This window comes from Arvicola amphibius, chromosome 17 (assembly GCF_903992535.2).
Source record: "Arvicola amphibius chromosome 17, mArvAmp1.2, whole genome shotgun sequence".
Taxonomy (NCBI): domain Eukaryota; kingdom Metazoa; phylum Chordata; class Mammalia; order Rodentia; family Cricetidae; genus Arvicola; species Arvicola amphibius.
This window is the reverse complement of record NC_052063.2, coordinates 34,346,008-34,372,130: the sequence shown is the minus strand read 5'-3', so window position 1 is coordinate 34,372,130 and position 26,123 is coordinate 34,346,008. Positions and strand designations below refer to the sequence as shown.

At 40.3% G+C, this 26,123-nt stretch overlaps 1 pseudogene; it reads right to left on the bottom strand.

The window, feature by feature from the left end:
• Positions 1-15,995: 15,995 nt before the first annotated feature.
• Positions 15,996-16,883, bottom strand: LOC119803712 (annotated as a pseudogene).
• Between the last annotated feature and the right edge of the window lie 9,240 nt (positions 16,884-26,123).

The window sequence follows — 26,123 nt, the reverse complement described above, 5'->3', positions numbered from 1 at the left end:
CCAAATTTTTTCAGGAGATTTTGTCTGTTTCCCCCTTTTTAGGGGGATCCATGTATGTCTCTCTTAGGGTTTTTGGTTCTTCTTGTTACCTAGCTTCTCTAGGATCATGCACTATAGGCTGGGTATCCTTACTTTATGGCTAGTATCCACTTATGAGAGAAAAGTATTATACCATGCTGATATATCTGGGTCTGGGTTACCTCACTCAGGATGGTTTTGTCTAGATCCATCCATTTGCCTGCAAATTTCCAAGATGTCATTTTGTTTTTACCACTGAGTAGTAAGTACTCCATATGAAATGTATCACATTTTCTTTTGCCCATTCTTCAGTGAGGAATATCTAGGTTGTTTCCACTGTAACAAAGTGCTGCTCTGAATACAGCTGAGCAAATGTCCCTGTGGTATGAGTTGTGCATCCTTGGGTATAGGCCCCAAAATGGCATTGCTGGGTCTTGAGGCAGATTGATTTCCAATTTTCTGAGAAACCACCACACTTGTTTCCAATGTGATTATAAAAGTTTGCATTCCCACCAGCAATAGCGGAGTGATCCCATTCCTCTGCATCCTCTCCAGCATAACCTATTATTGGCGGGTTTGATCTTAGCTATTCTGACTGGTATAAGATAGTATCTCAGGGTTGTTTTGATTTGCACTCCCCTGATGGCTAAGAATATTGAGCAATTCCTTAAGTGTCTTTTGGCCATTTGAGTTTCTTCTGTTGAGAATTCTCTGTTTAGATCTATATCTTATATTTTTGAGTGGATTATTTGGTAATTTGATGTCTAGTTTCTTGAGTTCTTCATATATTTTGGAGTTAAGTCCTCTGTCTGATGTGGGGTTAGTGAAGATCTTTTCCCATTCTGTCGGCTGTCATTTTGTCTTAGTGACTGTGTCCTTTTGCCTTACAAAAGCTTCTCAGTTTCAGGAAGTCCCATTTATTTATTATTGCTCTCAGTGTCTGTGCTTCTGGGGTTATATTTAAAAGTGGTTTCCTGTGCCAATGCATTCAAGTGTACTTCCCACTTTCTCTTCTATAAGGTTCAGTGTGGCTATATTTATGTTGAAGTCTTTGATCTTAAGTTTTGTGCATGGGGATAGATATGAATATTTTCATTATTATACATGTTGACATCCAGTTATGCCAACACCATTTGTTGAAGATGCTTTCTTTTTTCATTGTAGAAATTTAGCTTCTTTGTTAAAAATCATGTGTCCGTAAGTCTGTGATTAATATCAGGGTCTTCTATTAGATTCTGTTGTTTCACATTTCTGTTTTTATGTCAATACCAAGCTGTTTTCACTACTGTAGGTTTAAAATAGAGCTTGATGTCAGGGATGGTGATGCCTATGGAAGTTTCTTTATTATAAAGGACTGTTTTGGCTATTCTGGATTTTTTGTTTCTCTATAAGAAATTGAGTACTGTGAAGAATTGTGCTGGGATTTTGACGGGGATTGCATTGAATCTGTAGATTGCTTTTGGCAGGATTGCCATTCAACATTGTGTCTCTATAATGTGTGTATTCTAGGCACCACAATTAATTTTAAACACACAATATGCATTTATCACTTATTTTACTGGTATATTTTTAGTTGATTTTTACCTTTTGGCTAGTATGAATAATTCCACTGTGAATTTAGCTGTATATGATCTGCTCCCGGTTATACTGTAGCAGACATATACAGAAATGGGTTGAGCACATCAACAGATCATTTTGTCTAGTGAGGAGCAGACGGGCTGCGTTCCTGCCACCCAGCTCCCACACGGCTAGCTTTACACCCGAAATAACAACACACAAACTGTATTTAAACACTGCCTGGCCCGTTAGTTTCAGGCTCTTACTCACATCTTGATGAACCCATATCTAATAATCTGTGTAGCACCACGAAGTGGTGCCTTACCAGGAAGATTCTAGCGTACGTCCATCTTGGGCCGGAGCTTATCACATCTGACCTGGTGGCTGGCTTCATGGCGACTGGCATCTGTCTCACTTAGGAGAGGCATGGCATCTGACTGAGCCCATCTACCTCACTTCCCTTCTTCCTGTTCTGTCTACTCCAACCTACCTAAGGGCTGGCCCATTAAGTGGGCCAAGACAGTTTCTTTATTAACAAATATAAAATCAACACAAACAGAAGACTCTCCCACATCAATTTTGTTGAGAAACTTCCACACTGTTTTATGGTGGTTGATCTCGCTTTACCTTCTCATCAGAAGAGCACAAGGGTTCCCAACTGTTCCACATTCTCCCCCAACCCTCCTTTTTTTGTAAGACTGTGAGAAATGATAATGAACTTTTTTTTTTTTTATGAGAATAGGGTTTTATTGGCAATGACCTGCAACATGGATGTACTAGTCTGGAGTAGATGTTTAATATACTAGGTCAGAAGCCCCCACTGACAGGTGAGTTAGAGCATGGGTCTCACAGTTTTCACAACGGACCAGACCACTATCCGAATAAGCAATGTTTCAGAACTGACTTGATCCAAGTGCAGAGAGGTCACCAAATGTCCATAGAAGCAATCCTAATTTTGAGCATTTTTTTTTTAGTTATTGTAATTATATTCAGTACTAAAACCTGTATCTGAATTTTACTCCTTCAGAATTATTATATTCTTTAGATGGCAGTGTTTCAAATACTTAGAGATAGCTGGCTTGCCTTTTTCCTTCCGTTGCAAATCTTTTTTCAAAGTGACATATTTTTAGTTCTTTCTACCATTCTCCACACATCATAGTTTCTGGGCTCAACAGCTGTGTGCGACTTCTGACTGACACCTCGCCTCTGTCTGATCAGCTCGTTCATATGAAAGCATGGACATTCAGGTCGAGCCGTTTTTCTTGGAGAACCGGTAAATGTGGATATAGAGTACTCGGAATGTGCCCTCACAATGATGCTGAGGAAAAATTCACAGCTGAGGTCCAGTGCTGTAGACTCCCCATCTTACTAGTTACCAAATGCTTGTGGCTTGAGCCAGCCATGTCTGGCCAGACCAGCCATTCACGTGGCTCCTAGGAGGCAGCCTTTGTTTTTAAACTGTTTCTGCTTACCTCAAATAGGGAATTTTGGTTTACATCATTATTTTAAGTTAATTTACTTGAGATTCATGTGGAGAAGTAGCATGAATAACACACAAATTATAGGTGGAAAGGAGATATTTACTCTTAGGACAGACTTTTCTACATTCTTTGTTCTTTCAGAATTTACCCATCAATAATTACTTAGTAGAATTAAGAAAGTCTGATGGTAAATTAAAGTAGGCTAGCAAATAATAGTGATACGATTTCAAGTGTTTATAGGCATGAAGTATTCCACATACTCGAAGTTTCATTATAGCTTTGGGCCTTGTGGAAATGAAACCAGGTGTTACATTTTTACTTTGGAAATTGTGAGGAAAAGAACATTTAATAAATAACATAAATAAAAATATTATCTTCTTTTTTATACCTTTAGACAATGGAATACAAATATTTTCAATATAAAAATTCTATATAAGAGAAAGCAACTTGGTTGAGAGCTTAGAAGTCTTAGAGTATATTCTATGTGTCAGAACATAGCTACCTACATATAAATACATGAAGATAACGAGATATGCAAGCAGTTACTTTTGTCTGAAGCTGATATACTATAGTCACACAAGTGAAGGAAATTCTGGAGTTTTTCAGAAATTTTGGTTGCTTTCCTTCTTTTCAAATGTCTTGTTCTGGTTTCAACAGGATTCTGTGAAAGAGATAAAACCTAGCAAATGTTCATGAGAAAGTAATGTTGAGCATTATGGTGACGAATAAAATGGGAAGAGGAACCTGGACAGAGGCTAAACAACAGGCATGGGGAAGCAGCTCTGCATTACAGGGGCGTACAGTGGGTCCTCTCAGAATGGGAAACAGTGAACAGCCACTAGTCACATACTAGTCAGCCTTCTGCAGACCTGAAGCTGGCCATGGTAATCCCATTCTAGTCAGCAGGGCCTGTTAAGGTCATAGTCCTGGTGATAAGAAGAGAGGATTTCCCACCAGCAATGCAGGAGTGTTCCCTTTACCTCACATCTTCTCCAGCATAACCTGTCATCAGAGTTTTTATCTTGGCCATTCTTATGGGTGTAAGATGGAGCCTCAGTGTTGGCCAAGGCTGCTCGTTAATTTCCCAACCGCCTAGACGAGAAAAATCACACAGAATCTATGTTAATTGCAACATCGCCTGGCCTATTATCTCAGGCTTCTTATTAACTATCTCTTACATCTTCAATTAACCCATTTCTATCAATCTATGTATCATCACAAGGCTGTGGCCTACTGGTAGGTATCTTTTTCCTGTGGCAGCTACATGGTGTCTGTCTCCTTTGGCAGCTATATGGCATTTCCCTGACTCTGCCTACTCTCTCTATATCTCTGTTCAGATTTCCCAACTGATTATATTCTGCCCTGTCATAGGCCCAAAGTAGATTTTTTATTAATCTGTGGTAATAAAACATAATCTCAGCATACAGAGGGGAATCCCACATCATCTTAGAGTTGTTTTGATGTGTATTTCTTTGATGGCTAAGGATGCTGAGCATTTCTGTGTCTTTCAACCATTTTAGATTCTTCTGTTAAGAGTTCTCTGTTTAGGTCTGTACCCCATTTTTTATGGGATTGTTTGTTCTCTTGATGACCAATTTCTTGAGTTCTTTGTATATTTTGGAGATCAGCCTTCTGTCCAATGTAGGATTGGCGAAGAACTTTTCCCATTCTGTAGGCTGCCAGTTTGTCTTGTACAAAACTGGTACAACCACTTTAGAAATCAGTATGGTAAGTTCTCAGAAAATGAGGAAGCAACCTACCTTAAGACCCAGCAATATCATTTTGGGGTATATTCCCAAAAAGGATGCTCAATCATACCACAAAGACGTGCTAAACTATGTTCATAGCAGTATTTATTTGTCATAACCAGAACCTGGAAACAACCTAAATGCCCCTTGCCAGAAGAATGAATAAAGAGAAGATGTGGTACAAGCTGGGGCAGTGCCTTTAATCCCAGCACTCAAGAGGCAGAAGCAGGTGGATATCTGTGAGTTTGAGGACAGCCTTGTCTATAAAGAGCTAGCTCTAGGATAGGCTCTAAAACTACAGTGAACCCTGTCTTGAAATACCAAGGAGAGAGGGGGGTGGATATGGTACATTTACACAACAATGTGATACACAGCAGAAAAAAAAATAACATCTTGAAATTTGCAGACAAATGGAAGGATCTTGAAAACATCATAATGATGTGAGATAACCCAGACCCAGAAAGGTAATATAATATGTACTCACTCATAAGGACTTTTAGACATAATAAGCAAAGGAAAAAGCAGGCCTACAACTCACAATCTCAGAAAATCTAGACAACAGAGAGGACCCTAAGAGAGAGTTACATGGATCTAATCTACATGGGAAGTAAAAAAGAGACAAGATCTCATGAGTAAATTGGGAGCATGGAGATCATGGGAGAGAGCAGAAGGTGGGAAGAGAGGAAGAGAGGGTGGTGAGCGGAACATATATAACTCAATAAAAGCAGTAAAAATTAAAATAAAATAAGAAACAAAGATCTACACTTCGGTGTAGAGCATGAGGAACAGATTTTTAGATACATTGCCAAAACTAAAATAATAAAATGAATAGTTGATTGGATGTGAAAAGGAATAATAATTACCTTTCACTGAATTTTACAGGGAGATGGGCCCTTCTCTTGGCACGCATGTCTCATTTGCTTTTGTGAGTCAGAAACCTCCTATGGTTCCATTTTGAAAACCAGTTAGCTGAGGCTGTGGCAGGTTTATAGTCTGTGAGATGTATAAAATCAAAACTGTTTTACTGCTGGGATCGAGCGAAGGATGGTATGCATGCCAAGCTGAGAGCATATCTCTGTCCTACATCCCCTTCCCTGTTCAAGCAAGATTTAGACCTATGAAGTTGGATTCAGGAGACTTTATCTATTAATTTACATATTTAGAAATAGTAAGGTAGTAAAAATTAGTAAATTTTAATGTTAAGCAAAAACTATTGATTTATTCTGACCTGTAAAACAGCCTCGTGTATTTTCAAAATTGGTAGATCTATGTTGATGAACTAACCTATCAATCATAAATTTAATGGCAGAAACCAATACATGCTATATTATCCTTTACTTTCCAAATTGGAAGTTGAAAAATGGGTTATCAAGGGAGATCTAAAATCATTCCCCTAGGAAGCTTCCCCCCAAATCTGTTTCCTTGGTTTTTCCATGCTGTGGAGGCAGAGCATCCATTGACTTGTGACCTGCTTCCATCTTCAAAGTCAGAAGCTGTCACCATGCCTCACTGCACTGCAGAATCTCCCTATCCTCCCATTCCAAAAGACCCTTGCAATCCGCTGGACTTTTGAGGATTTTCTATTTTAATATTCCTAAAGGTCAGCTGAGTAGAAAGTGGTGACATTTTCTTCCAACTTAATATCCCCTTACTATGTTACACAGTAATCTACTCACAGATTCAAGGAAATTGAGACATGTATACTCTGATTATGCTGCTGATTACAGTTGTTATAATTCACTGATGGCAGTTACTGAGATTAGCTAAATTATGTCTGCCCTTTGTCAACAAAACATCATTTGCTGTGGAAGGCTTACATGCCTTCAGCCATGGGAACACAGAGCTCACGGTCAATGCTGCACACAATTTTGTATAATACTTAGAAAACATCTTCAGATAGTCAAACTGTCAAAACATCTCTTTCTGAAAGTCATTTCTTTTGTTTGCAACTCTTCTGGTCAGTTCTCTGTCTTGCCGCTTAAGTGGCAGTAGCCAAGCTGGCTAAAAGCAAGTTGCTCCTCAGAAAACTCAGCATCTTGTTGGTCAAGGGAGGCCAAGAGACCGCCACACACACCCTACTACCCAAACAATACAGGCCATTACTGTTACCTTCTGTGCTTTGGAAGAAAGAAGAGGTGGCCCTATTGCTATAGACACTATATACTTTGGATACAGGATTTGGAGAAAATGATCTAGATCAGCCATGGAAAACTGTTTACTGAGAACTACCTCTCAGAGTTTCAGAAGGAGTCATGTGAACTGCGGAGAGGAAAGGCAATCTATTGTCCCATCTAGCTTTGTGCCTTAGCTAGGGTTTCTACCGCTGTGAGAAGACACTGTGACCAAAACAACTCTTATAAATGAAACATTTAACTGGGCTACATTCAGAAGCTTTAATCCATTGTCATCATGGTGAGAGAGCATGGTGGCATGAAGGGAGGCATGTGCTGGAGAGTAGCTGTGGGTTTTACATCCCAATCCGCAGGCAGGCAAGTCAGAGACTGTGAGCCATGTGGGTCTGGCTTGAGGCTTCTGAACCTCAAAGCCCACCCCCATGAATCACTTCCTCCAACAAGGCCACACCTACTCCAATAAGGTCACACAAGCCCTAATCCTTTCAAATAACACTACTCCCTATGAGCCTATGAGAGCTATTTTCCTTCAACCCACTACACCATGATACCAGCCAATGGCATTAATGACTAATTAGCATTGCACTATGTTCCAGACCATGTAAAGAGTGGCACTTACATTCTGGAAGTAACCATCACCCAGTTTAACTGGCCCTCTCTGTACAAGGGAATTCATGAGTGGCACTCGGTGTGCCTGAGGAGGCCGTGGAATGTACGAAAGTCATTTCCTAACTCTTTTTCTCTAGCTGAATATCTACATGTTTATCCTCAGAGCACAGAAAAGCGCAGTTCTCTACCCTCTTCACAGAGACATTATTTTCACACAAGATGGAGATTATTACAGAAAGCCACCACTGGTCAAAATGCAGAGATCAGCTGACCGGGGTTCCTCAAACAAAATCAATACATTTACAGTATAAACCCTACCTATAATGCTCTGTAAACTCAAGAAGAGCAAGAGGAATAGACACCACCAAGCTACAGCCTGGTATTAATCCATTCATTTATTGACAAAAATGTTTATGTTCAACTACAAGTGGGGGTGACTGACAGTTGAGGTGGTTTGTTAGCCTGAAATCATGAACTGAAACGGGATTTGCACTCATTCTTTACTGGTTCCATGAATTTTTAAGCTAATACTAATCTTTTTTGTAATGTTTTAGCAACATAATCTAATTTGGGGATTGTTGAGTTATTTGGGTGTTCTTTCTAAAGTGGAAGACACTTCAGAGCAATTTTGGTTTGTGGATTATAGACTAAACTCGAGCAATTGATTGTTACCAAAGGTCAACTGTAAGTGCCTCATCTTCAGAACTAAAGAAGCATTTTGGAACTCAATACACTATAAAATTTTAAACCATTTCTCAACAGAGAAATCCATTCTTTTTAGAGATAATACTTTTTACATTGTATCAAGGAAAACACAGAGTTCTCAAGACTTCTTCTAATCTCTATTCTGCTTCTATGTAACTATTTTATATTATACAGGGCACTGCTTAGATATATACACTTATCAAAAACTCTAATAACATATCTCAGGTACTTTTTCTTTGGTTACTATTTTTTTCTTGAAATTTATATAAAAGTTTTATGAAGATAAACTTTATTGTGAAAACTGGAAACAGAAATTTAGTATATTTTGGCAGTTTATAAACCAAGTCAATAATGCATATTTTTATTTAAAATCTAATTTTATTAGTAATATCACCTGATATCTTTCAATAATACAGTATCATTGGGAGAACTTCCATATGTTTAATTCTTTATAGCTGTCTTTTTTGTCTGGACATTATACAAAGGTGTGTGTGCGAGTGTGTGTGCACACACATGTGCATCTTGTTAAAGAAATGCTTAAACTTTAACTATTTCGAATTAAATTTTAAGTATAACTTAAATATAAATAACTATTTAAATTTGGGAATTTTTTCCCATAACAAAATCTATGGCTTTGGACTTTGGTTTTAGAATATATTCTAATATTATATGAAAGGGAATCTTTGATTCATTTATCCAGTTAATAAATATGATCTTTATATCTATTATGTGCCAGATGCAATCCACATCTTCACAGATGTCACATCTAGAAAATTATCATAGACAGATGTACATACAACACGTATTCAGATGACGAATTCAGTTTTAAGCCGGGCGGTGGTGGCGCACGCCTTTAATCCCAGCACTCGGGAGGCAGAGGCAGGCGGATCTCTGTGAGTTCGAGACCAGCCTGGTCTACAAGAGTTAGTTTCCAGGATAGGCTTCAAAGCTACAGAGAAACCCTGTCTCGAAAAACCAAAAAAAAAAAAAAAAAAAAAAAAAGAATTCAGTTTTACAAATTGTAAGACATAAAACAAAACAGAAAGGATGGAGAGAGACTAAGAGCACTAAGGTGAATGTGGCATCGGGAAGGAAGACTTCCAGGCAGAATCAGAACGCCTGACTATGGAGGGAAGATTTAGCATGGATTTCAAAGTAGGAGCTACCACCATTCAGCTAGTAGACGTTTCCAATTGAGAAATACAGTAAATGAAGCCTTCCTTATAGAGAAATTATCAACAGAAAGGCAAGAACTGGAGACACTTAATAAGACAGATTAGATAAGATGGGATTGAAACACTGATAAAAATGTTATGGTAATATTGTATTCTACGTCCTAGAAACTAAGAGAAACAGAGTTTATAAAGGGAAGGAGTGCACAGAGTTTGTTATTTGGGAGCATTTTGTATTTGTTTTGCTTGTTTATTGTTTGAGTACTCACTCTGCACCCCAGGTAGCCTGGAATTTACTATGTGAGCACAAGCTCACAGTGCACACACCAGCACACCCAGGTGGGTATATACTTTTATCCACCAGTCATCGTCTCCAACATCAACCTGGGTACTACTCTGGATTAAATGGAGAAATTACTATACAGGGTTATCTTTTTAAACTCCACTGTGTGAACTTCAGTGAAATGCAGACTGTATTTCACAGGTCCTCAGGGGGACCTGTAATTCTAAGTTTCTAACAAATGTTCATGGATTAAGGATGTCAAATCCAATATGACTGACTTTTAGTGACTGTGATTTTTTAAGTTGAAATTAAAGTAATAAATTGTACTTAATTTCTTCAGAGACATGTACATTTCAACGTAAAAGAAGCCACAGAATAAATACTAAGTACTTTTACCACTTTAGAGTAATACTGTATAGTACTAAATTACAAGACTAGTAAAAATTTAAAGAGAAAATAATAATACTTTGAACAATGCCAATAGAAATATGACCAAGTCTATTTATAGGAACAATAGACTTGGCCTAATCATAATAGATTTTCTCCTAATTGGGAGAAAGAAAGGATAGAGACGGATGCTGACATTGTTGGATGACATTGGAAGTATGTAAGAGAACAGGAGTAAGCTGAGAACTGATGGATTTCTGGTTAGAATAGCTTGAGATACAGTGCCTATGAAACATGCAGATTGAATATACCGTGGATATCAGGATTGATTTAAGAGATGGTAAGGTATAAAAATATAAAGCTGCAAAATAATTTGAGGAACAATGTTATAATAATTGAATTTATGTAATCTTTAGAACTTCTGTGGAGGATCATAGGCAGAGAATGGCAAGTAATAAGCACATTAATTATTTTCACTAAAATGAGCATTCACATAAGATAAAATCAAGCATTGCAAAGCAAATAATTCAACAATGCTTTGTAAGTTCATGATGCTGCATAACCATTGTCTTTCTTGATACAAAGCACATTTGTCCCCAAAGGGTTCTCAGCACCTACTGAGTGATCCCTCTCACATCCCTGCTGACTTAACTCTTGGCCACTATTTTGCTTTCCTGTCTTTATATATTTGTTCTAAATATTTAATGCAAATAGTATATTTAAATATTTTACTTTCATATGTACTTTCAAGGTCACATAAGTAGTGTTATGTAAGGGAGCCTCAGTAAGTTTTATTAATGAGTAATGTTTCATTGAATGTATGCACTACAGTTTAGTTTCAAGTTCTCAGGTCTCACAGGCCATGACTCAAAAGGTGATGGTTGGACTTCAGTGGCTTGTAGATCACAGAGTATAGAACCAAGCATGTCTATGACTGGGTGAGAACAAAAATAAAAAGGTTATATCCTTGGAAACTTAAAGACAGGGGAAGAGCAGGAAAGGCTCAGCATCTGAGCACACTTGTGGTCAATCCGTTGGGCAGCTGAGGAGAGGGAGCCAGAAAAGGCCAGGTCCTATAGCCATACTGATGAATATCTTGCATATCACCATAGAACCTTCACCTGGCGATGGATGTGAGATAGAGACAGAGCCCCACATTGGAGCACCGGACGGAGCTCCCAAGGTCCTGATAAGGAGCAGAAGGAGGGAGAACATGAGAAAGAAAGTCAGGACTTGTGAGGGAACCTTCATCTGGCGATGGATGGAGATAGAGACAGAGCCACACACTGGTGCAACGGACTGAGCTCCCAAGGTCCAATGAGGAGCAGAAGGAGGGAGAACATGAGCAAGGAAGTCTGGGACCCATCCACTGAGATGGTGGGGCTGATCTCTTCGGAGCTTACCAAGGCCAGCTGGACTGGGACTGAAAGCATGGGATAAAACCAGACTCCCTGAACATGGCGGGACAATGAGGGCTGCTGAGAAGCCAAGGGACCATGACACTGGATTTGGATCCTACTATGCATACTGGCTTTGGGGGGGCCTAGCCTGTTTGGATGCTCACCTTCCTGGACCTGGATGGAGGGGGGAGGAACTTGGACTTCCCATAGGGCAGGGAACCCTTACTGCTCTTTGGACAGGAGAGGGAGAGGGAAGTGGAGGAGGTGGGGGGGGGGGGTAAAATGGGAGGCAGGGAGGAGGCGGAAAATTTAATAAAAATAAAAAATAAAAAAGGATGGGTGTTTGAGCCCAGCACCCACATCTGGTGGCTCACAGATGCCTGTAACTCTGGTTCCTAGGGGTGTGATGCTCTCTTCTGGACAATACCTGCAAACACACACATAGGGTCACACATGCACACACACACACACAAGAATACAATAGAAATAAACACCTTTAAATCACAAATAAAGACAACCTAGATAGTTAGTGAAAGGATGGGTGAGAGGCAGAAGAAGGGAGGGAGAGGAAGAGGGAAGAAAGAGAACAAAACGAATGAAATGAAACATAGTCACAGGCTCAGTACCAAGGAAGGGAGGAACACAAAGTTGTCCTGTGAACTTAGAAAAATCACTATCATTGTTCAGAATGATTCAATATATGATGGATAAATGGAGACAAGGAGAAACTAGGAATGTGTATCCACAACTCTTTCAAGAGAATTGATGTTAATAGAGAATGACATTTAGTTAAGTATTGCTTTTAGAGGGACATTCACTAAGTAAGAACATTTTTGAAGGTGTGTAGTAATGGATGGCTTTTATGTCCAGGAAAAAAAATAAATATGACGAGATTAATGATAATGATGGGACAGGCGGTGAATACATGGCACATGTAATGGAAAGAAAGAAGTTCAGGGTTCAGACTGAGGAAATGGCCATAGACAAAAGATGACAATCTGCTTCCCCTGACAGGGGGGGAAGTAACAAGCACTGATATGGGCCCCATTGCAGACAGGAGCAGATGGGAAAGATTACAGGAGATATTTCTACATTATTGACTCAAAATATATATATTTAAAATAGAAAAATAAATATATGCAGATATTAGATGAGCTGGAAAGGCAAAGGACATAAATCATCACAGGGAGTCAAAGTCAGAATGAAAAAGGACTCTTTGAAGAGAGGCCAGGCAGTACAGGGATGACAGTAGGTGACAGAAGACACAGATGGTGGCCAGCCAACTATCTAGGTACAGCCACTTTCACCCAGCAGACAGTGAAACCTGGACCACTGATTGCTTGAAATGAAAGCATCAGATAGCTACATTGATCTGTATTGATTGATCCATGGTTGCAGTCTTACTGAGTCGGTATAACTGCCAAAGCAGACAGAAAGCCTCTGAAAACAATGATTAAATGGCAATTAAAAGAGGGAATGCTTGAATCTAGATAAGGAACAAAATGACTTCATAAAAGAGCATAGAGCTGAGGAGAAGTAAGGGTCTTCAGGAAGTAGACCACTGAAGTGATAGACTTGCCAGGCAGTAGTTTAGGATGTTTGATTGCAATCTTGTTACATATGATCACAAGACAAGGTTGGGCATGGCATGGACTGATGGCTAATTTCAACTAATTGAAGGCCAATGGCACTGAAAAAGCCCAGGACTTCAAGAAAGAGATGTTGACTACAGAGCTACTGAGATAATCGAAGAGGTCCATACAATTGGGATTAAAGGAAGAAAGGCCTGGTTCTAAAATTTTGCCTCAAGGATAAGTGTTATCAGGCCAGTAGGCTGTAGTAGCTAGGAGAACAGGAGTGGGATGTTTCTGGATGAAACCTGTGCCAGTGATTCCTACATGTATCTAAAGAACAAGGAGAACGGTGGCACTGAAGGGCCAGAGGGTTAACTCAGTTGGGAAAGCACTGGTTACAAAAGAAGGAAGCCACGAATACCATCTACAAAACTCACACAAAACCCAGGCATGGTGGTGCACACTCTAATCACAGGGCTGAGAGGCAGAGGTGAGCAAATCCCCACCCTTTACTTGCCAGTCATCCCTGCTGAGCTGGTGAGCCCTAGGTCCCAGTGAGGGACGCTATCTCAAATGACAGAGTATATCATTCCACTACTGAGGCAGAACAATGTCCAGGGTTAGCCTCTGGTCTCTAAGTGGTGCATCTGCGCACACATGAACACCACGCACGCATGCACGCACACAAAGGCACGAAAGAGCCATGATAGCGATATATATCTGTGCAAATAGAACTGAAGCATTCACTCTTTGAGTCATTTACTTAAGAATATTCTTGAGGGCTTATTCTGTTCATAAAATAGAAGACTAGATTACACACACACACACACAAACACACACACACACACACACATACACACTTTTTGAGAAATTTTTCTAATTTGAAGTCATTTTTATCCTGATTTGTAGATCTAGCTTTAACTGTTAGTGAGTAGTCACCATTCCCTTTGAACACACAACCCATTTCAAAAATGAACAGTATGGCTATATCAAAAAAAGCTAAAAAGAAATGTCATTAATAGAAATATCTAAAACATTGTTGGAAGAAAGAGCAGGAATGCTCATTTAGGCAATATGCTAACAGTAGAAGATCAAAGGCGAAGAAAGGACTGCTGCACCCACTCTTCGTGCAGAAGCTTGTCTGAAGCATTCTCCAGGAATAGAAATGGGAACAGACCACACATGTGACTGCAAGCATTGTGAAATCGTAAAGGGTTCCTCAAGTCAAAAGTGCCCTTCAGTGTGCATGGATGCTATTTCCACACCCATAAAGAAATTCTGGGAGATGAGTATAGAAACTGAGAATTGAGCAGCTCAGTTGGCAAAGAGCCTGCCACACAGAGAGGAGGACTTGAGTTCAATCCCCAACACTCATTTTTAAACTAGTCAAGTATGTTGGCATGCACTTGTAATCCCAGCACTGGCAAAGACTCCAGGACTAGATGAGCAGCCAGCCTAGCCTCGTGGTCAAGTTCCTGACAAGCAGAATATACTGTCAAAAACCAGACTGGATGACTCCTGAAGAATGACAGCTGAGATTGGCCACTGTCCTTCACATCTATGCACACACATGTGCCCATGTACTAGCATGCACATGTACACCTGTTTACACATAGATATGAGAACACACACACACACACATACACATGTGATTTCCTGACAGTTTAAGCTTATGCTTTCCTATTTTCAAATAACTGAAGCAACATTTGAAGTGGACAGTGTTCTGGCTCGATTTCTGCACAGTGCACAGCAGAAATTATAGTTTGTCTGTGGGTTGCTGGAAAGCATGGATGGAAGGGGTTCTTTCCTCCCACCTTCCTCCCTTCTCGCTCTTCCTCTTCTTCCTCCCTCCCCCCTTTTTCTTTTCTCCTCCTTCTTCCCCTTTCTCTGCCCAACTTCTTCCTCCCATTTCCTCTCCCTCCTCCCCATTTCCCTTCCTCCTCTCCTTCCTTCTCCTTCATTCCCTTTCTCCTTCTACCTCCTTCCAGCCACTTCCCCTTTTGCTTCCCCATTCCCCTTCATTCCCCCTCCTTCCTCCCACTTCTTCTTTCCTCTTCCTTTTACCTCTTCCTTTCTCTGTCTCACAGAAGTTCTGGAGAGGTCCTTTTGGCATGAGGACAGGATTGCTACACTCTTCCAACAAAAGCCAGACCACAGTATTTAAAGGATGTGACATATCTGATATCCTCAGCTGCTTTTTAAAAGTTACACAACAATCACAAATAAACAAAAGTCCCTCTGATAAATTGTAGGGGATATTAGAGCAAAAGTATTCCTGATTTACTCATGCCAGTGCTAACCAAAGCCTGACATTTTCCCAAAGAGCACAGTTTATCTCAGGATTGCCAACTGATTCATTTCTGAACTTTCTACAGAAGAAGACTTCATTAGAAACCTAGTTCTGTCGAATATTGTAGTACCCGAGTCTCCTTTGTAATGGATACATAAAGCATTGCCCAAAACTAACTTTAAGCCATGGTGATCCAATAAGATACACGGGGTTATTCCAACTTTTTATATCCATTGAGGTTTTCTTTGTTACCTCATATGTGGTCAATTTTTGAAAAGGTTCCGTGAGGTCCAAAGAAGAAGATATATTCTTTTATGCTTGGATGGAATATTCTATAGCTGTCTCTTAAGTCCATTTGAGTCATAACATCTGTTGGTTTGCATATTTCTCTGTTAATTATTTTGTCTGACTGACCTGCCCAGTGGGGAGAATGGAGCAAGAACACAATATTCATTCCTAAAATAAATGCCTTATTTATATATATAATATCTTTTATTAATATTTCATACAATGGCGAATACTTAGAAAGTTCTGAATTCTAACAAGCTGACCAGCTAATTTGCTTGCTTGAGCGTGTTTTCATTGCCCCTGTGAGTCAAACTGATGTTTTTGGTCCATTAGTCCAGTGTAGGGAGAGTTCTATTTCTTTTTCCTCTTCTTGGGTGGCTCATCATCGGAGCTGCTCTCTGTACTGCTGCTGCTGCTGCTGCTGGAGGAGGAGCTGGAGTCCGAGTCTGAGTCCGAGGAGGAGGAAGACAAGGCGGTGTAAACTGAGGAGGAGGAGCTAGAGCGGCTGTCTTCTGAGTCACTGTCCTCTGAGGAGGAGGAAGCAGATGTCTAGCTCTCTGATGAAGACTCACTGGCCCAACTGTCACTGCTAGAGGTACTGGAACTCGTGACACTCTTAGACCTTTTCTTCTTGATCTTTCTCTCTGCATTAGTCTCTCCAATGCTTTGCTGCAAGAATCTGTTTTCTTTCTCTTTTTTCTCATTTTTTTATTAAAAATTTCCATCTCCTCCTCTCCTCCTCCCCCTTCCCGCCCCTCCCTTCCACCCATACTCCCACTCCCTCCCTCTCCAAGACAAAGAGCCATCAGGGTTCCCTTCACTATGTTAAGTCCAAGGTCCTCCCAGCTCCCCCTAAGTTCAGGAAGGTGAGCAACCAAACTTCCAAGGCTCACAGTGAGCCCGTCCATGCTGTAGAGTTCATGCTCATCGCCGTTGTCCTTGGTTTCTCAGTCCTCCTCCACCGTCAACCACATTCAGAGAGTCCGGTTTGGTCCCCTGTTCCATCAGTCCCATTCCAACTGGACTGGGTGGTCTCCCGTTAGATCTGTCCCACCGTCTCAATGGGTAAACGAAAGCTTTCTTCAGCTCCGCTGTTCTGGAAGGCCTCTGCAGGTACTTTCTTTTACCTTTGCATTCGTATGTCCAATGTCCAAATTCCAAGCATTTCTGACATCTTACATGTTACCTGTTGGCTTCAGCTTGTCTCCGAGCTATGAGCCGATGCATGGGAGTCGTCATCTTGGAACACTTCGTGTGTCTTCTTAAAACTCAGCTCCGTCTCTATCTCTTGTACCTTTATTGATTCCGTGCCCATTCTCCCGAAACCATCACTGTCTCTGCCATTTATTATTGTTTCCCTCACAAAGATTTTTTTTTTAAACCAAAGCTCCTCCTTTGAGCTACTATTAGGATTGTGGCTCATGGTGACAGATATAGGGACAAACATGTTGAAGGTGGCATTTCCTTGTGTAGAGGGCAGAAGAAAAGGGGCCTTAGCGGGCAAGGTGTAGCTCAGTTTTGACCTGGTGCACAAAGGAGAAATTTCCAGGAGAGCTTTTTGCAGGCTTGGAGTGCACAGCTTTTCTCTCAGTTTGGTTAAATGTCACCGTGTCATTCATTCATCTGCCTTCCCTGCTGCATTCTCATTCTCTTTTCCCCAGGGATGGCCCCAGCTTATAACTCACCTCCCTGCCATGCTTTTATCGGAGGCCCCTCCTTCCTGACCCAAATCCTGGAGGCATGGCTGCGAAAATGCAGATAAATCTGACTCTTCATAAATCATCATCAGGAAAGATGTGAGCCAATCAAAGCTGTGAGCCATTAAGATATAAAGCTAAACCACAGCTGTGTGAGTTGATGAATTATAGGGACTCTTCCCCTTATGAGGTGATCATGGCTTTACACACCATTGAATGTGGAAAACATGCTAATAATGCATTCAATACATTTAATGTATCAGATATCATAGTTTATCCCCACGGCTGATGGGGAGCTGAGGCTCCCAGCCAATACCCAGCATTATAGAGCGTTATAGATTGCCAGCCTGAGGAAGCACCGCACGTCACAACTTGGAACATGATTTTGACAGAAAGCACATAACTTTTGCACTATTATAAAGTAAAAAAAAAAACCACAAAATGGCAAAGGAAGAAACATAGTTTTCACCAGATATTATTGTTTCTGTGGGAAATGTGTAAGGCATCTATAGAGCCATAGTTGGCTCTAAGAGATATTAGCAATAGCAACTGATGCAGGATCAAAGAAAAAAAACACCAGTCTTTTACAACACACCTTCAAAAACGAAAATGGTTCTGTAAGGAGCAGTTATCATTTACCTTGGCGTGAAACATAAACTATCTAATAATTTGCTTTACTTTGAAAAACACGGAGCATTGCCAGGATCAGCTCTCTGGTTTGCCGTGACTAAATAGTCTTAGACTGGCTGGGGTAACTAGAAGAAACATATTCCTAATAGATCTAGAGGCTATAAGGACAAGGAAAAAGATTTTTGGCAGAATAGGTTTCATTTTGAGGTCTCTTCCCTTGTCCTTCAGATGGCTGCCTTCTTGCTGCAGGGCCACTCTATAACCTCTTCCATATGGATAGCCTGGCAGACTTGACACACTGGCCCCTCAGTGTGGAATCCTGACCCACTTCAGAACAAGAAGGAGGTATCTGTTATTTCCCAGGCTCACACATTCCATTCTCGTCTCTCCTACACACCGACAGCCATGCCTTTGTTCTCCTGCAAAGTTGGGGGTTAAGAGAAAAAGCAGGGAGAAGGACAAGACATGTCTTTCTTAAGAGGGCTGTGGCCATCAGTTTCTGGCCTTTGGCTTAAAGAAGTCTTAAACTGATTTTCCTCCCTTGAGATTGGTTCTTTATTGTACTGTTTTCCGTTCGATGCATAAGAAATATTCAAGTGTGGGGGTGTTTATGCATGTGGGTACATATGACTATGTAGGCCAGCCAGTAGTTTCCCAAAGTCTCTTTTCCGCTTGCTGAGAGAAAATCTCTCACCGAACCTGGAGCCCACTGATTTGACTAGACTGTCTGGATAGAAAACTCCAGGGACCCTGTGTTTATACATCCCTAGTACTGAGCTGTAGATGAATGCTTTGGCCTTTAACATTGGCACTAATAATGTTGGTCTGGATCCCTTATACTAGCACAGCAAACACTTTACCTGTCAGGTCATCTCAGCCTGAGTGATCTCCAGGTGAGACCCTGTGATTTCTATTGCCTGAATGAAGTGATCTGTATACTCTGGGAGGGTATTAGACTCATTCTCTCTCTCTCTCTCTCTCCCTCCCTCTCTCTCTCTCTCTCTCTCTCTCTCTCTCTCTCTCTCTCTCTCATATACGCACACACACACACAAAGATAATTAAAGAATGAAAGATAACATCTTCTGCTTCTGTATCTGATTATATGTCTAGTACTCTTTGTACTAACTGAATTGGCCACGTCAAGAGCCTCTCTTGCCTAAGTGGTCTTGCTTGTCTAGGATATCCACAGATGAACATCAAAAAATAAATTTGTCTTCCCCATACCCCCTGGAAGAGCACATTGAAGACTTCTCTAAAATGGGGCAAATTCTAATTTATGAAACCTATGCAACCTAATTGACCTTTTCAATTTGATTGTACTGATGGCTCACTTGGCTTACAGTAAGAGATAAAGACCATATGCCCTGCCCCACCCCAAGAGCCTTCAAGAGGAGGGGTAGAGAAGAATAGCATTACACTCTTTCTGGAGCCCTTATGACCCATCCGAATACTTCTCCCTTGGTCTCCACCTGCTAAACTCCTATATACTTAGTAGACCAAGGTGTTTCACCAAACATGCATGCTCCCTTCTTTAACTTTTAAAGGACAAGGGTTATTTTCAACTTCTGATTTTTGTTCTTCATTTGCTGAAAACTTAGCAGGGAATGAGCCACAGGCTAATGAGTTTCTGCAAATATTCCACGAGCAGACAGTTCCTTCACTCCCCGAGTTCTGCCTGATGGTTTTTGGTGGCTAACCTTTGGCAGAGGATGATAGAAAATTGAAAGGCATTTACCTCAAGCCTTTCTCTTTCACAGCCTTCTATACACGGGTCTGCATCTCTTATCTACTGTATAATTTTCTCCAGAGCTCATCTTTATGAACCAGTGCCTTCATTATCTATTTGCTTCCTCTTTTTTTCAGATGGTAAGAGATAAAAATTAACCCTATAAGTAACACAATGGGAAGGGAAAGAGCTAATTCTTACCCTGCTTTGCAGTATCTAGTACACAGCTTTCTTCAAATTTGTTTGATAAATAAAGATGTTCCGACACCATAAAGAAAATGTGTTTCCTGAATAATACATTCTAACTACTGAAATGGTGTGCTCTGCCAAATATTTATGACAGCTAAGAAATTATCTACACAATAAAAGAAAAACTCGATAGTTTCTTCTTAGGTTTTAAGATGGTGGATGAATATGTTTTTGTGAGTATTTGATGGGCTCTTGTATTTATCAGAAAATTTCACTTATTGTAAATCTTCGGCGGGTATCTCTTCCTGAAACAATTTCTTTTAGTGTAAAACTGCCTTAGCAGAAAACTTGACATCTTGAGGTTCGCTTTGTTTCTGCTTGGTGATTATTTTATCTCTGCAAGTGCACACATCCTATTGAAATCACGGTCTGCACAACAATACAGGAACTTTTCAATTAGTTTACCAATTATACATTAAATTACTGTCCTGAATGAGCCTGGTGAAAATGAAACATTTTAAAATCATGAGATCATCATTTGTTTCCTCAGAAAAACCAACCCCCAAAAAAAGGATAAAGGGGGGGCTATGAGATAGCTCAGCTCTTAAAGTTAGTAGAAGCTAAGCCTGAGCTCCTAAGCTTCAGCTTTACAGACCCCTTCATGCAAAGGGAAGTCAGGTCCTGCAAACTGTCTTTGAACCTCCATGTGCACATCATAGTGAGCATGTCCACACACACACTCACACACACACACAGATATACATACACAGACATACACACACATGTACTCACACATACACAGAGACACAGACATATAGATACACATACACACACAAAGGCATACACACACACGTACACCAGACACACACAGAGACATACACACACATACAAACACACACCCACAGACACACATATGATAAACAAATGAAAGTAAAATTTAAGAAAGAACAAAAAATTTGGTCACCAAGCACAAATATAAATACAGCATTTGCTTGAAAACTACCAAGTTCTCTTTTAGATATACCTATAACTCGCTTTACACATTAAATTCTTATGTCTGAGCATGTAGTATACTTTTATACACCAAACAGAATGGAAAACTGAAATAGCTTTTGTAAAGTACAAAGTATGAAAAGGTTTTAAGGACATATACTTGTGCACAAATAAATGAATGTGTTTCTCATGTAGAACCCCCTTTTAACTCAGTCCCCTTTACATAATGGTTACTGGATTTTTGAAAAATGTTATCATCATAAGGGCCTCTTATTCGACTTGACTTGGTGATAACCTGGTGGCTAATTAATTACCTCACTATGTAGAGGGTGTCCACCCCATGACTGATAATCTGAAAAAGATGGACAGACCGAAGAGGAAGCCTATGGCCATGGTGTGCAATGTCACCCTTGACTCCACATCAGAAAGTTTTTCTAAACCAGTTAGGTTAACGCTAACAGTAGCTTTGCCCTAGGCATGCATTTTTACTAAGAAGCATGAAGCCTGCTGAGGGATTTGTGAGGTGAAAATGTCTTCATTCTCTATAGAGAAACACAAGGGAGGATAATTTATTATCCTTTTTCTGGTCTGACACATGCGAAGAGGTCATCTGCCCACAGGTCTAACGAAAAAGACACCATCATGATAACAGAAGAGGAAAAAGGAGAGAGAAAAAATATCTTGAATGTCTGTGCTGCCCTTGAGGAACTAAACCAGTTAGCACTGGATTTCATCCTGCCTCTTCCTGTTGTGAAATATTATAATTTTCCCTCAGTTTAAGATAATTTGAGGAGGAGTTATTATTACACATTGACAAAATACCTCAAATAGGAAGTGTTGGGCAGACTAGAGAAGACAAATGGGACAGTATGCTTCAAGATGGAGCGGTAGGGATAATTTCATCAATAGGAGTCATAAGGAGGGGGCTTCGGGGTAATATAATATGAACCTTGTTCTCCGCAGTAACTAAAAGGGTTCCTACCTTGAGAAAGGCAGACCTTCTTCACAGACACTGGCCAACTACTTTTTAGTTATGCCGCAAATTGAAGAATTCAAAATATATAAATGTATGACACTCCCAACACCAGGCCTTGTTTCTGTCAAAGAATTTCTTTGTTTTGTTTTGTTGTTGTTGTTTGTTTTGCTTTTTTTAAGTTTTTTGAGACAGGGTTTCTGTGCATAACTCTGACTGTCCTAGAACTTGCTTTGTAGACCAGACTGGCCTCAAACTCAGAGAGATCCGCCTGTCTCTGCCTCCCGAGCGCTGGGATTAAAGGTGTGCACCACCACTGCCCAGCTTCGAAGTCTCTTCTAAAGCTACTCTATGAAATGATCTCCCTCCTATTTTAAGATCACTCCCTTGTATTTCAGCTTCATAGCATTTATTGAAACGCTGATTTGCATCTTGACTCTGTCCGTAGTTGTGAGAATAACATTAGTGTGTACAGGAGGTTCGCTCCCCATTAGGACGTCTTTTCAATGAAAACTGAACTCCAGGATGCATTTTAGTGTCAAAATTCTTGATACAACTAATAAAAGGTTTGTACAAGCAGTAGGAAAATCCATACAGCCTGAAATAGCTGGCCTCGAGCTAGGCTTTGAGAATGGGTAAAAACCTTGCAAAGTGCTGGCCTTGACAACATGGGCATAAATGCTATATAGTGCATTTAGAAACGGAATGAAATGGGCACGATGCATTTTGGATTGGTGCTGCGCAATAATAGATCCTGCTGTATGGTGTTTTAGAAGAAAATTCTAGAACCAAGTGGACATTAAGGGTAAGATAAAAATTTAATGTTGTGTCTGCCATTTTTTGAAGAAGATATATTTTTCACAGTAGGTTTAGAGGTGATGCCATTATCCATTTAGAGAAACTAGTTACTGTTGAAGTTATTTCAAGGAAAATTTTAGCTGTGGGTACCACTTGAAAGAAACAAAACATCTAGCAATTCATTTGTGGTATAGGATGGAATATGTGGGTATTCGCTGCAATCACTTTCTTCTCTGTCTCAGTTTTCTACATGACTTTACCTTGCTCCCTCCACGCACACGGCAGCTAGACTGTTCAAACTCAACACAGGCAAAACCATTTGGGTTTCAGACTCTCTGAAGGGCGAACTTGGGGTACAGCACCGCATTCCTGAGAGTCTGGGTGAGATTATCAGCAACCAAGGCCACAAAGAACAACAGAAATGCAGTCGCTCTAGAGCGTACCGAGATGAAAGCAGGAAGGGACGGCAGACTTCCCGTAAGTAGGAACGTTAGTCCACTTCTCGCGTGTGGAGTCTTCATAGAAAAGATAAAGGGAGAGAGTCTAGGAGAAATGGCAGAAAGAAAAAGGGTAAGGCCACTCGCGAACGCGAAAGGTTACTAACAATTCCAAAAATGATGTGCCCCAGTGTGACCGCCTGCTCAAACCAGCAGAAATATTGGCCTCATTTGCATTTTATATTGTTTTCTCTCTCTTACAAAGAATGAGGGGAAGGTGCATTAAGCTACAAGTTCTTTATCTTCGAAGAAAGCAAGCATTAGCAAAATGCGCTCTTAATGTGCTTCCCCTCTTCCAGAGAGTAGAATTGATTTCAAACCAGCCCATTTTTTAACATAAACTTCCATCCTTTGAGAATGAAGCCACTGTTATAAAGAGAAAAAGCTCCCTGCTTCTTCACACCCTTCTGCTGAGCAGCCTGGTCCAGGTCCAAGTGCACACGGCAGAATACAAAGCAGCCACTTGCGTTTGCTTTAAAGCCTGGCATGTGTTGTTTATTTAAAATAAGAAAACATGAACATCATTAATTTTCTTTTTGTGAGCTTCACTGAAAAAGGATGTATCACCGGGTGATCTTGACTTGTCTTTCAAGAAAATTATAAACTCGTCCAAACTCTCCCTGAGATTTGCCACCTCCATGACCGGTGCTGTATTAATTCTGAGAGTCCTGGTGTCATGTTGGGACACTCTACTAACTCAGTTTCAGCCCTGAGAATCCCAAACTGAAGAACCCACATGACCACAGACCCAAATTTACCTTATTGTCCTGATTTTTCTCTTCACAGCTAATTCATTTTTAAGAACATGTAACTCTCAGCCCATCACAGTTCATTTATCTTCAACTTGTTCCATTCCGTTTCCACCTTGGACCTCGTAGTGACCTCAATGCTGTCAAAAGCAGTGAGAGTGAATCCACACACCTTCATATGACGTATTTAGCTTCAGATGACTGAGCTCCCTGCAGCCCTTGCACTGGTAGATACGGCCCCTTAGAAAACACCTCCCAAATTCTGCAAAGTATAAATAAGATAAAATTTAACTTTCCTGATTCTTCGAGAGGACTTTTTAGTATCTCCCTCATTAGCTCATTACAAAATTCTTCATTGTTTTGGATTGGTGATTGTAATTATTTTTATTTTTATTTTTTAATTGATTTTTATTGAGCTCTACATGTTTCTCTGCTCCCCTCCCTGTCTCTCTCCTCCCTCCTTCAATCCTCCCCCAAGGTCCCCATGCTACCAATTTACTCAGGAGATCTTGTTTTGTTCTACTTTCTACTTACTATGTAGATTAGATCTCTGTAAGTCTCTCTTAGTGTCCGCATTGTTGTCTAAGTTCTCTGGGATTGTGGTTTGTAGGCTCGTTTTCCTTGCATTGTGGTTAAAAGCCACCTATGAGTGAGTACATGTGATAATTGTCTTTCTGTGTCTGGGTTACCTCACTCAAAATAATGTTTTCTAGCTCCATCCATTTTCTTGCAAAATTCAAGATGTTTTATTTATTTATTTATTTATTTATTTATTTTCTGCTGTGTAGTACTCCATTGTGTAAATGTACCACATTTTCCTTTTCCATTCTTCGGTAGAGGGGCATTTAGGTTGTTTCCAGGTTCTGGCTATCACAAACAAAGCTGCTATAAACATAGTTGAGCACATGTCCTTGTGGCACGATTGAGCATCCTTTGGACATATACCCAAAAGTGGTATTACTGGGTTTTGAGGAAGATTGTTTCCTAATTTTCTGAAAAATTGTCAGACCGACATCCAAAGGAGCTATACCAGCTTGCATTCCCACCAGCAATGCAGAAGAGTTCCCTTTTCCCCACAACCTCTCCAGCATAAGTTGTCATCAGTGTTTTTGATCTTGGCCATTCTTACAGGTATAAGATGGAATCTCAGAGTTGTTTTGATTTGCACTTCTCTGATGACTAAGGATGCTGAACATTTCTTTAAGTGTCTTTCAGCCATTTTAGATTCCTCTGTTGAAAGTTCTTTGTTTAGGTCTGTCTCCATTTTTTTATTGGATTATGTTATCTTTTGGTGACCAATTTCTTGAGTTCTTTGTATATTTTGGAGGTCAGACCTCTGTCTGATGTGGGGATGGTGAAGATCTTTTCCCATCCTGTAGGCTGTCGTTTTGTCTTGTTGATCATGTCCTTTGCTTTACAGAAGCTTCTCAGTTTCAGGAGGTCCCATTTATTAATTGTTTCTCTCAGTGTTTATGCTGCTGGGGTTATATTTAGGAAGTGGTCTCCAGTGCCATTGTGTTCAAGTGTATTTCCCACTTTCTCTTCTATAAGTTTCAGTGTGGTTCGCTTTATGTTGAGGTTTTTGATCCATTTGGACTTGAGTTTTGTACATGGTGATATTTTTATTCTTCTACATGTTGATATCCAGTTATGCCAACATCATTTGCTAAATATGCTTTCTTTTTCGATTTTTTTTTGCTTCTTTGTCAAAAATCAGGTGTTCGGAGATGTGTGGATTAATATCCAGGTCTTCTATTTGGTTCTATTGGTCCTTCTGTCTGTTCTTATGCCAATACCAGGCTGTTTGCAGGACTGTAGCTTTGTAGTAGAATTTTATTAATAAGGTTCTCATTGATTCCAAATTCTGGTTTAAAACTAAGTGAAAGCCAAATTGTCTTGGATGGCTCTTCTCCTATCCCCTCAAAGTGGGGTCCTTGGCTTATGTCTGGCCACACATTGTCCCTGGGTGTGTAATTTCAACCTGTGTGCAATAATCCTCAACCTTATTGACCGGCACAGTCTCATTCAACATTTAATCAGAGCCGAAAGTCATAAGATGAAAAACAAATGTCCTTCCAGTTTGGGAAGGAAAGGTAACATCACATGAAGAATAAAGAACAGGAAGGTAGATTTCAGTTACTTGCACTCCTCATCCCTGGAACCCAGCACTTGGGAAATAGGGGAGAAAATCGCTGCAAATTCAAGGTCATCATGGTCTCCTTAAGG